We start from the raw sequence: 12815 nt of genomic DNA, 5'->3' as shown, positions 1-12815 counted from the left end.
CTAGCACTTAGAGAATTTCATGTCAAAGGGAGTTTCAGCTAATTCAATTGGCAACATTGTTAGATATGGCTGATCTGCTTTTTTAGTCATTGTATTTCAAATATTATTGTGTTAATGACTGTTATTGTTATTAACTTAGTTATTGGTTGTTAAAGTTTCTTGTGGGGTGAAAAGGCATCGCTGAGAGCATCATGCATTTTACACACAAGACATGGAAGCTCTGAACTGCTTCTCACCCGGAAGCCTCCTCTCTGAGGTTTAGCTATCATGGTACCCTGAAAGCTTCCAAAAGAGGGAAGCAACCAACAGTCCTACTCAGCTATGATGCCTATGAACCCTAGAAAAACAACTACAGCCAAGTAAGGGATGCTGAGAGCAGTAGAAAATAGTCTTCCTCGGGGAAAAGTACACCAATTGGTTACCCAATACCAAGTGGTCAGCCCTGAAATCTTATACATACAAGTAGCATTATATGGCCTGAGCAGATTGTGTGTGTGTGTGTGTGTGTGTGTGTCTGTGTCTTTGTGGCTGTGTGTGTCTGTGTGTGTGTGTGTGTGTGTGTGTGTGTGTGTCTGTGTGTCTGTGTCTTTGTGGCTGTGTGTGTCTGTGTGTCTGTGTCTTTGTGGCTGTGTGTGTCTGTGTGTGTGTGTGTGTGTGTGTGACAATTAAAGAAAAGAAGGCCAGAAGCTATAAATGTGAGAGAGATGAAGGGAGAAAACATGGAAGGGCTTCAGTGGAGAAAAGGGAAAGGGGAAATGATGTAATTGTATTTTAAATTTGTTTAATATGTATTTGCCTATATGTGGATGTTAGCTGTTAAGCCAATCACCAATCTATACTCTGTAGAATCACAAAGGTTAGGTAGTAGAATAGGGGCTGAGGAGGGACAGATAGATCTCCTTAGGAGTGGGAACTAGGATACTTACAGATGGAAGTGCTGAAGTAAGAGGATTAAGTTGGGAGAGGAGGGGAGACAGGGATGAAGTAGTGAATTTGGGGAGAGAAAGCTAAAACTGAAGGCCATTTGAGAGGTAGTATAGAAACCTACCTAATAAAGTATAAACTTCCTAAAATATATACATATGAAAGAAACCTAACTGAAATTCAAATATAATGTAGGAGACAGAGCCCCAACTAGCCATCTCATGTTACCAAATAAAATTTCTTGTCTTGGGATTAGGATACATCTAATTGAGGTTTTGGCCAAAGGGAACAGGGATCCCCAAACATCCCAGGCTATGGTTGCCAAGACAAAAGATTCTTCTCCAAAAACTGATCACAAAGCCCCATTGATTATTGAGAAGTCAAGCTGATGCCTATATAGAGCCTTCACCCCAATGTTCTAGCAATTTTGATACAGGAAGGTTCTCTGTAGGCTACCAAAAGAGAAATGTAAACACAAACCCAGCCACAAACCCTTGGATGGACAATGGTGTCCTGCCAACAAGTTTAGTGACATGGGGACACAAAACTTGTGGGAGTAACAAACCGATATCTAATTTTACTTAAGGCCCACTCCACCAGATGGAACTCATCCCCAACACTCAAGAACCTGAGACTAGATAGCCCAGGGACATAGGGTAAAACCACATACTATTGTTTAAATATAAAACAAAAACAAACAGAAAACTTAGCAATAAAATGACTCCTAATGATGATACATTCTATCAAATCTCTTCTTCTGGCTTCAGGGAACCCTGCTGAAGAGGAGGCAGAAAGTGTATAAGAGCCACAGAGGGTAGAGGACACCAAGAAAAAAAGGTTCTCTAAACCAACATGAGCAAAGTTCATGTGCACCAGGTCCATTTTGTATGCATTATGGCTTCCAGTTTAATGATCTTATGGAATTCCTGAGTGTGAGAATGATTGGGTTTCTGTTTCTCATGCCTTCTTTTGGGCTCCTTCTGTTTGTTTGTTTTATCCAATTCCTGGGTGTTAGTTTTCATTTTATCTTATTACATTTTCTCTTGTTATTATCCCTTAGAGAGACAGAAAGGGAGTGGATCTGGATGGGAGGGGAGATGGGGAGGAACTAGGAAAAGGAGTAGAGAGAAAATTGTAATCAGGATATATTAAGTGAGGGGAAAAATTTATTTTCAATAAAAGGAAAAAAATAAATAAATAAAAGGTTCACTGCTGATTGTAGTCAGCCTGAGCTCAAGGAGTTAACCCCATAATCTGACAACCTCAAAATTCTGCCATGTTCAGGTCTAACCCGCTCAGCAGGGCTCATCAGCCTCTCCCAATATCACTGCAGCACTCAGTATGTAAGCTTTGATATTATATCCCCAGAAATAAATGCATAGAATTATTCTTATCCAAAATCAAAGTTAGGCCATTGGAGGCATCCCCTCGAAAGTTAGGTCGTTGGAGGCATCCCTCGAAAGTGATAGGGGCTTGTGACCTCTTCTCTTTTTGCTTCCAGTAACCATAGGGTAAACAGTTTTCCTCTACCATCTAAATGCACCAGGACACATTACGAAAATGCAACAAGACCAAGCAAACAGCCAGAAAAGCCCCGAGGCAAAATAACCCCCTGAAACTTGTAAGTTGATTATTTCATATATTTTCTACCACTGGCAGAAAACTGAATGACATATACTCTATCTCTTTGTGTATCTCACCCTCTGAAACTGCGAACAAGCCCCCAACTGAATGCTTCCTTTTAAAGTTGCCTTAGTCATGGTATTTTTCATGGCAATAAAAAGGTAACATAGATGGTAAAAGCTTCTTGTTTACTATGAAAATCAAATAGCTATCTGAAACATATTTTGTAACTATTTTTTCCCAGGATACTTTTGCTTTTTAAATTTGTTCATACAAATTTTTTGGCAGGTTTGGAGATTAATCTTTTGGCCTTGTGTATGATAGGCAAGCCATTTAAATTCCAATAAGAGTAGTCTTGATAAGCTCTGTGTTTATGCGCTGTCCTTTAGCCTGCCCACTTATTTTCCTCCTACCATCTTAAGGGTTTATCTCTTACTTTCAACTGTATCCATCCAGAATTTATTTTGCAATAATTAATTTTTGCCCTCCTAATTCTAGCCTTGAACATAATAAAATATGTTTAAAACATTCACTGTCACACTCTGCCTTCTTCCTATTTATTTTTACCATGAAGTCATCCATAAATTTTGCTGCTGGAAGAGCAGTTGATGATTTGTGATGTATGGTTTGTAATATATTATAAACCAAGGGAATTTGAGTGCAATACACTTTTAGTCAACTTCCTGACAAGATAATTTTAAATGTTTCTTGTTGACTTTAAAATATATTGTACACACGCTCACACACACACACGCACATGCACACACACACACACACACACACACACACACACACACACACAAGTTTAGTCTTATACTAAATTCATACCAGTTCAAAGTTTAGAAGTATTATGGACTTGAGAGATGCTGAAAAGCAAATTGTTTCCTTTTTCCTGCCAATCATTTAAAAAGTTTTGTTTCTTACCCTAGGCAGAAAGAAAGAGTTTCACCTTTCAACCCGAACAAGTTTATTATTTAAAATACAGTACATGAATAATACTGAATGAATTGGTAGTGAAGATGAAGAGTAGTCAGTTTCCTTTAGAACCTTTACCATGCAGATAACAGAGTACAGAAAGAGGCAATGGCAAAGTTAACATATGAAAAGCCTTCCTTCCTTGTTGGCAAAAGGTCACCCTTCACAGACAAATTGCAAAAAGATCCTCTACTGTCCCAGAGAGGTGAACTGGGAAGAACTAATCAACAGCATGTACAAGGCAATCGTGACTCTCCTTCTCCATATTGCTCAGATGCTGTTCAGATGCAAAAGTTCCTGAGTCCTACATTACAAATGCCTTGTTTGGTGCTTGCTGCACTCTAGTCTTTAAAGGTCACCTGAGGAATCTGGACAAACCTGTAATTTAGTTAGTAGTGTTGTAATAATGTGAATGTCTTAGCTTTGACCACCATTCTTTGGTTATTCCAGATGTAGGGTAAGCTGAGTGAAGGGAGTATGGCAGCTCTTCACAACTGTTTGCTAAATGTTTTTGTTTGGTTGTTTGTTTTTGATTTTTGGTTTTTGGAGCCTGTCCTGGAACTAGCTCTGTAGACCAGGCTGGCCTTGAACTCAGAGACCCACCAGCCTCTGCCTCCTGAGTGCTAGGATTAAAGGCGTGCTCCACCAATGTCCTGCTAAAATGGTTTGTTTGTTTTTTTAATTAGTAGATGAAAATATCAGCTAAAATATTTTTGATCCAAGTTCCATTGCTCTCCGTCTTTGGTAGTTCTGAACTGATATTTGTGCATTTTTTTAAATCCTGCTACTTTGCTAAATATGTTTATCAACTGTAGCAGATTTCTGGTAGAGTCTTTTATGGATAGAATTGTATCACCTGTGAATACATATACTTTGACCTCTTCCTTTCCTACTTGTATCCCTTTTTCATTGTCTTGCTGCTCTAGCTAAGATTGCAGGTGCTGAACAAGAGCAGGGAGAATCAGCATCATAGTCTTGTTCCTGATTTTACTGGAAATGTTTTAAATTTTTCTCCACGTAGGATGAGGTTGGCTGAAGGCTACCTGTATAGTCTTTGTTATGTTGATATGCCCCTTATATTCCTAGTCTCTCCAAGACTTTAGGGAAACCAATACTAAAGATTCAAGGAAAAAGAATTCAAGAGAACACAAGTGCCGGTGTGGTGTTAACAGTCAGGCACACTTCTCCCTTACAGCCAAGAGTGACAGGTATTGTGATGATGATGACAATGATAGCTAGCATTTAATGGCGGCACTGTTCTAAGAGCAGTATTGAAATTATATTATGTAATCTTCACATAGGCTCTTGAAGGATGAAAAGATTGACTGATATTAAGAGGTGTGGTTATTTGTTCAACATCACATGGCTAGTAGGCACAAACAGAGACTGAACCATGGAAGATTGACCTCAGACCTGTATTGTTAAGAGAAACACAAATAAGCTGCATAGCTTTGCAATTGTGGAATCTGTGGAAATAAAGAGAGTCAATAAAAACGATATTGGGTGCCCAGCAGTGATGTTGTATGCCTTTAATCCCTGCCCTCAGGAGGCAGAGACAGGCATATCTCTGTGAGTTCGAGGCCAATCTGGTCTACAGAGCAAATTCCAGGACATCCAGGTCGTGAAAACAAACAAACAAACAAAAAAAAAAAACCAAAGAACAAAACAAAACAAAGAATGGTGGTACTGGAAGCTTGAGAAGAGTGGAGGCAACTTGAAACAGCTGTTCAAAGTGCATAGACAAGGAATGGAAACACTGTCATATGGAGAACAGGGAGAAGACATGAATCATAGACCATGACCAACACTTGTTTGCAATTTTCTTTAGTGATATCCCAGGAGACAAGATAGGATTTGGTTTCAAGAGCCAGGAAGATTACAGGACAAAGGATTTTAAACTGTTACTACGTATCATTGTTGAAATATTTGCTGGAATGATGTCAGTGAAAATGACAGAGGAAGGAATCTTGAAAACTCCACCCCTCCATTAAAACAATGAAACACTGGGAAAAACTGCCAGACTCAACTCTAAAAATTAAGCAAAGGCAACAACCTAGAAAGGATGCATGCATCCTAGGGCGCTGCCAGGTCTCAGTAAGAAGAGTGGGCTTTATGGCATTTTAACTTACTTTATTCCATGGAGGGGGAAATCCCAGCCTCCTTTACCAATAGGTAAACTAGCTGACCCCAGAAACCTAGCTTGCAAGGCCCTTTATCGGCAGCATAGTACTAACAACTTCTGCTCAGTGAGTAGTTCTCAAACATATACAGAGGCTAGTGTTAATGTCATGGATGCCCAAAGTATCTGGTAAGGAACTAATATTCAAAATTTATAAATAATTCCTACAACCCAATGGCAAAGGGGCAACTAGTCTGGTTTTAAAATGGGCCAAGGACCTGAATAGAAATTTTACCAAAAGATGCACAAAATGGCCAACAGTTACATGAAAAGTTGTTCACTGTCAGTAATCATCAGGGGAAAAGAAAATCCAAAGCATAAGGAGATAGCACCTAACACCTCTTAAGATTTCTATTATCAAAAAAGTCAAGCATTAAAGGTGTTGGCAAGGCCATGAACAAAAGGGAACCTTTCTACTATGTGGATAGGAATGGAAATTGGTACAGCCATTATGAAAAGCAATATGGAGTTTCCTCAAAAATTAAAAAATAGGTCTACTCTTCAGCAATATTACTTCTTAGTAGATATTCAGCCATCCCATTTCTTGGTGTATAGCCAAAGGAAATTAAATCAGTACCAGCAAGAAATATTTGCATCCTTATTCCCACTGCAACATTATTCGTAATAGCCAAGATACAGAAATAACCTAAGGGCCCATCAACAAAGAAATGAATAAGATATAAGTAAGTCATTAAAACAGAGTAAAAGAGTACCCAACATCTTGAGAGAGGAAATAAGAAATATCTACCAAGGGTTCAGGTTTTCAGGTACAAAATGAATGAGTTCCAGAGATTTAATAATTTAATACACAGCAAGTTGATAATAGTAAATAATACCATATTAGTATTATTTGGATGTTACAAAGAGTTTTAATTGTACACACACACACACACACACACACACACACACACACACAAAATTAATTGAAGATACACGGCTTGATGCAGATGTTTTTTCCCAGGTGGTGTTTCTCTATGTAACAGCTGTGGCCATCCTAGAACTTCTTTGTAGACCAGGGTGTCCTTGAACTCACAGAGATCCACCTGCCTCTGCCTCCCAAGTGTTGGGATTAAAGGCATGCATCACCACCACCCAGCCAAATCTTTTTTATAAACCACTAATGTCTGGTCAGTGCTGTCCATATGCACATAGCTGTGGAAATATCTACTAGGACATGGGAAATCTGACAATGTCTGCCCCCAAAATAAAACTTACTGTGTATTTCAAAAGCACCAATTGCCAATAGCTTCTCAGCTAGACTTAACCCTCAAGAGCTCTGCCACCTACATCCTGGAATTTTTTTACTGGAATGGTTTTATGTAGGTAATGTGCAGGTAACTGCAGTTACTGTGAGTTTGTGTGTGCAACAACCATGTCATAAACAGAAGACACAGTTTTGTTGCAGTCATTCACATCCTCTAGCTCCTAAAATTCTTTCTATCTTCTCTTCCTCAAGTCTATGTCAATTTGACACAAGCTAGAGTTATTTGAAAGGAAGGAATCTTAATGGAGAAAATGCCTCCATAAGATCCAGCTGTAAGGCATTTTTTTTTCTTAATTACTGATTGATGGGGAAGGAGCCTACCCATTGTGTGTGGAGCCATTCCTGGGCTGGTGGTCCTGGGTTTATTAGAAAGGAAGATGTGCAAGGTACAGGGAGAAAATCAGTAGTCAATATCCCTCCATGGCCTCTGCATCAGTTCTTGCCTCCAGGTTCCTGCTCTATATGAGCTCCTGTTCTGGCTTCCTTTGATGGGTAGAAGCTGAAGCCCTAATAAACCCTTTCCTCCCAAGCTGAATTGGGCATGGTATTTCATCACAGCAATAGAAACCCTAAAACACTTCCTGAATAGTAAGCCTCAAATCCAATCAAGAGAACAAATCCCCCTGCCCCTTCTTTGTAGGAAAGAATAAGATGATCCTAAAATTTACATGGGATTTCAATAAAAATAATTAAAATATTCTTGAAAAAGAACAAAGTTGGACATCAAATATTTCTCAAAACATAACGGAGTTGGAAAGATGCCCCAGTGGTTAAGAGTGTTTGCTGTTCTCCCCCAGGACCTGGGCTCAGCTCCCAGCTCCCACATCTGGTGACTTAACAACTACCCAACAATTGCCCAAAGAGCCTCTTCTGTCCTCCACAGACACCTGTACTAATGTGGCACACATGTATACATACACATAAACAAAAATTTTAAAGTCAGTAGGATAAACATTTTAAAACTTACTACAAAGTAATCAAAGCAATATGATCCTGACTTAAGAATAGACATAAATATGAACAGGATATAACTGAGATTCAGAAACCCGTATGTCTAAGGTTGGTTGATTTTCAAAGAGGTGCCAAGATCATGCATGGAGCAAGAATAGTCCCCTCAATAAGTTGTGGCTGGGATAATTTGATATCCACATACAAAAGAATTAAGTTAGATCTTTCCCTCACAGCGTGTACAAAAGCAATCGTCAGTGGAGGAGAGACCTAAGTGAAACAGCTGAAAATTGAAGCTTCTTAAATCTCTTGGAGCCAAAATCATGATACTAAACTGGACAAGGGGGTTTTAGCTATTTAAAATATAAAACAAACAAAACACATATTCAATTGCAATACATTTCAATGTAGGGCGTCCATGAATGTTATTACGTAAGTGAGAAAATATTTGTAAATCAAATATACACTCAAGGTCTAGTGTGCATACTATATGAAGAACCAGTACTACTCAACAGCAAAAGGCCAAACAACTCAATTTTAAAATGTAAATGAGAAAACAAAATCCATGCTTTGGATGGTAAGAGTCAAGCCAATCTATGTTTCTGATGGCAAGAATGAGGTAGGATAAGACAGGGGTGGGGAGTTAATATTGATAGCTGAGAAGAGAAGGTAAATCTGCTAATTGGCACAGTTGGAATTTGAACTCAGATTCTTTGAACTTCAAAAAAGCCATGTTATTAACCATTACATCGATGTACTTAGACTTCAGTGTGTATTAATATTACCTGGGTAGCTGGTTAAGATACACTTTCTTATACCTCACATGTGAGAATTTGAAATGGTGTGTGAAATTTGGGATGCTAACAGATCCCTCAATTGATTCTGAATCTAGTAGTTTAAAGATGATACAGAAAGTGAACAGACTCAGGCACAAAATGTTGATATAAACCCTCAGATATTGCCAGGTCTGGTACTCCCTGTTCATTAACTCTTCTAGTGGGGAATAAATCAGAGGACACTCTAGAGAAGTAGCTTCAATATATAAAGTGACTGCTGAAGAGCAGAGTAAGATTTTCAAATACAGCTATAAGAAAGACAGTTTTCTTTTATTTAAAATAGGTTCTATTCTCTTACAATATATCCTGATTATAGTTTCCTCTTTCTCTACTCCTCCCGGTTCCTCCCTACCTCTGCTACTCTCCAGATCACTCCCTCTTTGTCTCTCATTAGAAAAGATAACAACCAATCATAACAAAATAAAATAAGATGAAGCAAAAAATATCATATTGACGTCAGACATGGCAACCCAACAGGAAGAGAAGAGTTCCAAGAGCCAGCAAAAGAGTCAGAGACTCACTCTTTCACACATGAGTTCCATAAAAAATACTAGTAGCTATATATAATACATATGCAGAGGACCTGGTGCAGTCCCTTAGAACACATATGCACCTTGCTTAGTTGATTCAGAGGGTCTTGTTCTCCTGGTGTCCTCCATCCCCTCCGAATCTTAAAATCCTTTCACCTCCTCTTCCATGGGATTCCCTGAGGTCTGAAGGGAGGGATTTGATGGAAGCCTCCAATTTAGACTCTCTCTACATAGTGTCTGGCTGTGGGTCTCTGCACTTGATCCCATCTGCTGTTAGAGACAGCTTATCCAATGATGACTAGATGAGGCACTGGTCAATGAGTATGGCAAAATATAATTAGGAATCACTTTATTGATTTTATTTTTTAAGACCAGTAATGTTTGGTTTCACTCTAGATCTGTGAGATATCTAGTTTCTCGGTATATCACTTAATAGCTAATATCCACTTATAAGTGAACGCATACCATATTTATCTTTCTGGGTCTTGGTTATCTCATTCAGCATGTCTTTTTTTTTTCTAGTTCCATCCATTTGACTGCAAATTTCATGATGTCATTTTTTTAAAGACCTGCATTTTATAAATGCATCACAATTTCTTTATCTATTCTTCAGTTGAGGAACATCTAGGTTGTCTACTGTTCCTAGCCACAATGAATAAGATTGAACAAGTGTATTTATGGTAGGATGGAGTGTCCTTTGGGTACATGCCTAAGGGTGTTACGGTTGGGTCTTGAGGTAGATTGATTCTCAATTTTCTGAAAAACCACCATATTGATTTCCATAGTGACTGTACATGCACACCCACTATCAAAGGAAGAGTGTCCCCCTTACTCCTCATCCTCTCCAGCATAAGCTATCACTTGTGTTATTGATCTTAGCCATTCAAAGTAATTTTGATTTGCGTTCCTCTGATGGCCAAAGATGTTGAAGATTTATCTAAGTTTTTCTCAGTCATTTGAGATTCTATTGAGAAGTCTCTCTTTGGATCTGTACATTTTAACTGGCCTTTTTGTTTTCTTAATATAAGGTTTATTGGATTCTTTACATATTTTGACTATTAGTCTTCTATCAGATGTGGAGTTGATGAAATCTTTTCCTTTTCTGTGGGCTACAGCTTTGTTCAAATGATAGTGTTCTTTGACTTAAAGGAGCTTTTCAGTTTCATAAGGTCCCACTTATTAATTGTTGATATTAGTGCCTATGCCATCAGTGTTCTGTTCAGAAAGGCATCCCCTATGCCAACATGTTCAATGCCATTTCTCACTTTCTCTTCTATCAGGTTCAGTGTATCTGATTTTATGTTGAGGTCCTTGATCCACTTGGACTTGATATTTGTGAATGGTGACAGATATAGATCTATTGTTATTCTTTTAATCTTCTTTTTTTTACATCATTATTTTTATTTTTTTTATTTTACATGTCGATCCCAGTTCCCTCTCCCTCCCTCCCTCCCTCCCTCTCTCTTACCCTCTCTGCCCCCTCAAATGCACCCTGAACAACCTCCCCTCCCATCCCCCACCCCAATTCCACATGTAGGGCAATGCTATCCAGGTGGGGTCATGTAAATCTGTCAAGTCATTTGAAGTAGTGACTAGGACTTTTCTTCTGTCTCTAGGTTAAGGGAGTATCCCTCCATGGGGGATGTGTCTGCAAGGTCCTTTTGTGCACCAGGAATACATCCTGGTTCCACTGTCTGAGGTCCCTTAGACTGCTCAGTCCTTCTAGCTGAGACCCATATTCAGGGGGTCTGAGTCAGTCCCATGCTGGATTCCCAGCTATCAGTCTGGGGGCTGTTAGCTCCTCCTTGTTCAGGTCTGCTGTCTCTTTGTGTTTCTGCAACCTGGTCTTGTCCTCTACCTCTGCATCTGGATTCTAGTTTAAATCAGTGTTTAGTTATTGTTTTTCTTCTACATGCAGACATCCAGGTTGACAAGTGCGGTTTGTTGAAGATGTCTTTTTTTTTTTTTTTTTTTTTTTTGTTCTAGTGTCAAAAAATCAGGTATCCCTAGGTGTTTGGAGCTACAACTGGATCTTCAATTCTTTTTTGTTTGTTTGTTTGTTTGTTTGTTTTCAATACAGGGTCTTTCTGTGTAGCTTTGGAGCCTGTCCTGGAACTAACTCATAGACTAGGCTGGACTTAAACTCACAGACGTCCATCTGCCTCTGCCTCTGCCTCTGCTGGGACTAAAGGCATGCGCCACCACCAGCCAGCTCTGGGTCTTCAATTCTATTCCATTGATTAGCACATTATTTTATGCTAATACCATGTTATTTTAATTACTATAGCTCTGCAGTACAGTTTGAAATCAGGGATGATGACACTTCCAGAAGTTCTTTTATTGTTCAGGATTATTTTAGCTATCCTGGGTTTTTTGACTTTCCATCTAATGTCCAGAATTGTCCTTTCAAGTTTTGTAAAGAATTGTGTTGGTGGTCAGGTGGTGGTGGCAAAACAAAACAAAAAAAAAAAAAAAAAAAAAAAAAAAAAAAAAAAAAGAATTGTGTCAGTAATTAATGAGGAATGCATTGAATCTGTAGATTTCTTTTGATAGAATAGCCATTTTTTTTACCATGTTAATTCTACCAATACATGAGCATAGGCTATCTTTCCATCTTCTGATAGCTTTTCCAATTTCTTTCTTTAAAGACTTGAAGTTTTTATCATACAAGACTTTCACTTGCTTGTTTAGAGTTACCCCCAAGGCTATTGTGAAAGGTGTTTACCTAATTTCATTCTCAGTCCAATTGTCATTTGTATATAGGAAAGCTGCTGATTTTCTTTTTCTAGTATTCTGTTGGTGAATGTTACCTCTGTAGTTCCTATTAGAATTCCTATGTTTTTAGTTTCCAAAATTCTCTCTGTTTGTGTTTTCATTATTGATTGTATTTCCATCTTCAGGTCTTGAATTGTTTTATTCCTTTCTTTCAACTGTTTGTGTTTTCCTGGATTTCTTTATGGGATTTATTCATTCCTTCTTTAAGGGTATTTTCATATAGTTGGTTTTTGGTACTTTTTTTTTTATGCTTCATCTATGTTGGAATATTCAGGGCCTGCTGTGGTAGGATAGCTGGGCTCTAGTGGAGACATGTTGTTCTGGTTGTTATTGTGGTTCTTTTGCTGGTGTCTGGGCATCTGGCTTTGGAATGAATATATGTGTAAGTGCTGATTTCTGGATTTGTCTTTGGTGGATGTTTTGTTCCTTGGTTTCTGCTTCTCTGGAATTCTGGAGAGTGTAATGGCTGTGTGTTCCCTAGCCTGCTCAACTGGTTTGTTCACTGGGAATGCCTGATGGTGCTGGAGGCTGGGTTACTGGGGTGAGTTGGTGGAAGGAAGGTTGGAGGAGAAAGTCTTTGTGATCCCTTGGGGACAAAGTCAGAGAGGAAAAGGAGACCACAGCTTCCTGCTACAGAGCTGGGTATGAAGCTGGCGGGGTGGGGTGGGAGGGTGGGGGGGATGGGGGAGGTGGGGGATGGGGAGGTGGAAGATGGGGGGGTGGGAGGGTGGTTGGATCTCAGGAGTAGTAGGAGAGGTGAG

This window comes from Phodopus roborovskii, unplaced genomic scaffold (genome assembly GCF_943737965.1).
Source record: "Phodopus roborovskii unplaced genomic scaffold, PHOROB, whole genome shotgun sequence".
In the NCBI taxonomy this organism is placed as follows: Eukaryota; Metazoa; Chordata; class Mammalia; order Rodentia; family Cricetidae; genus Phodopus; species Phodopus roborovskii.
This window is presented reverse-complemented; position numbering follows the sequence as displayed.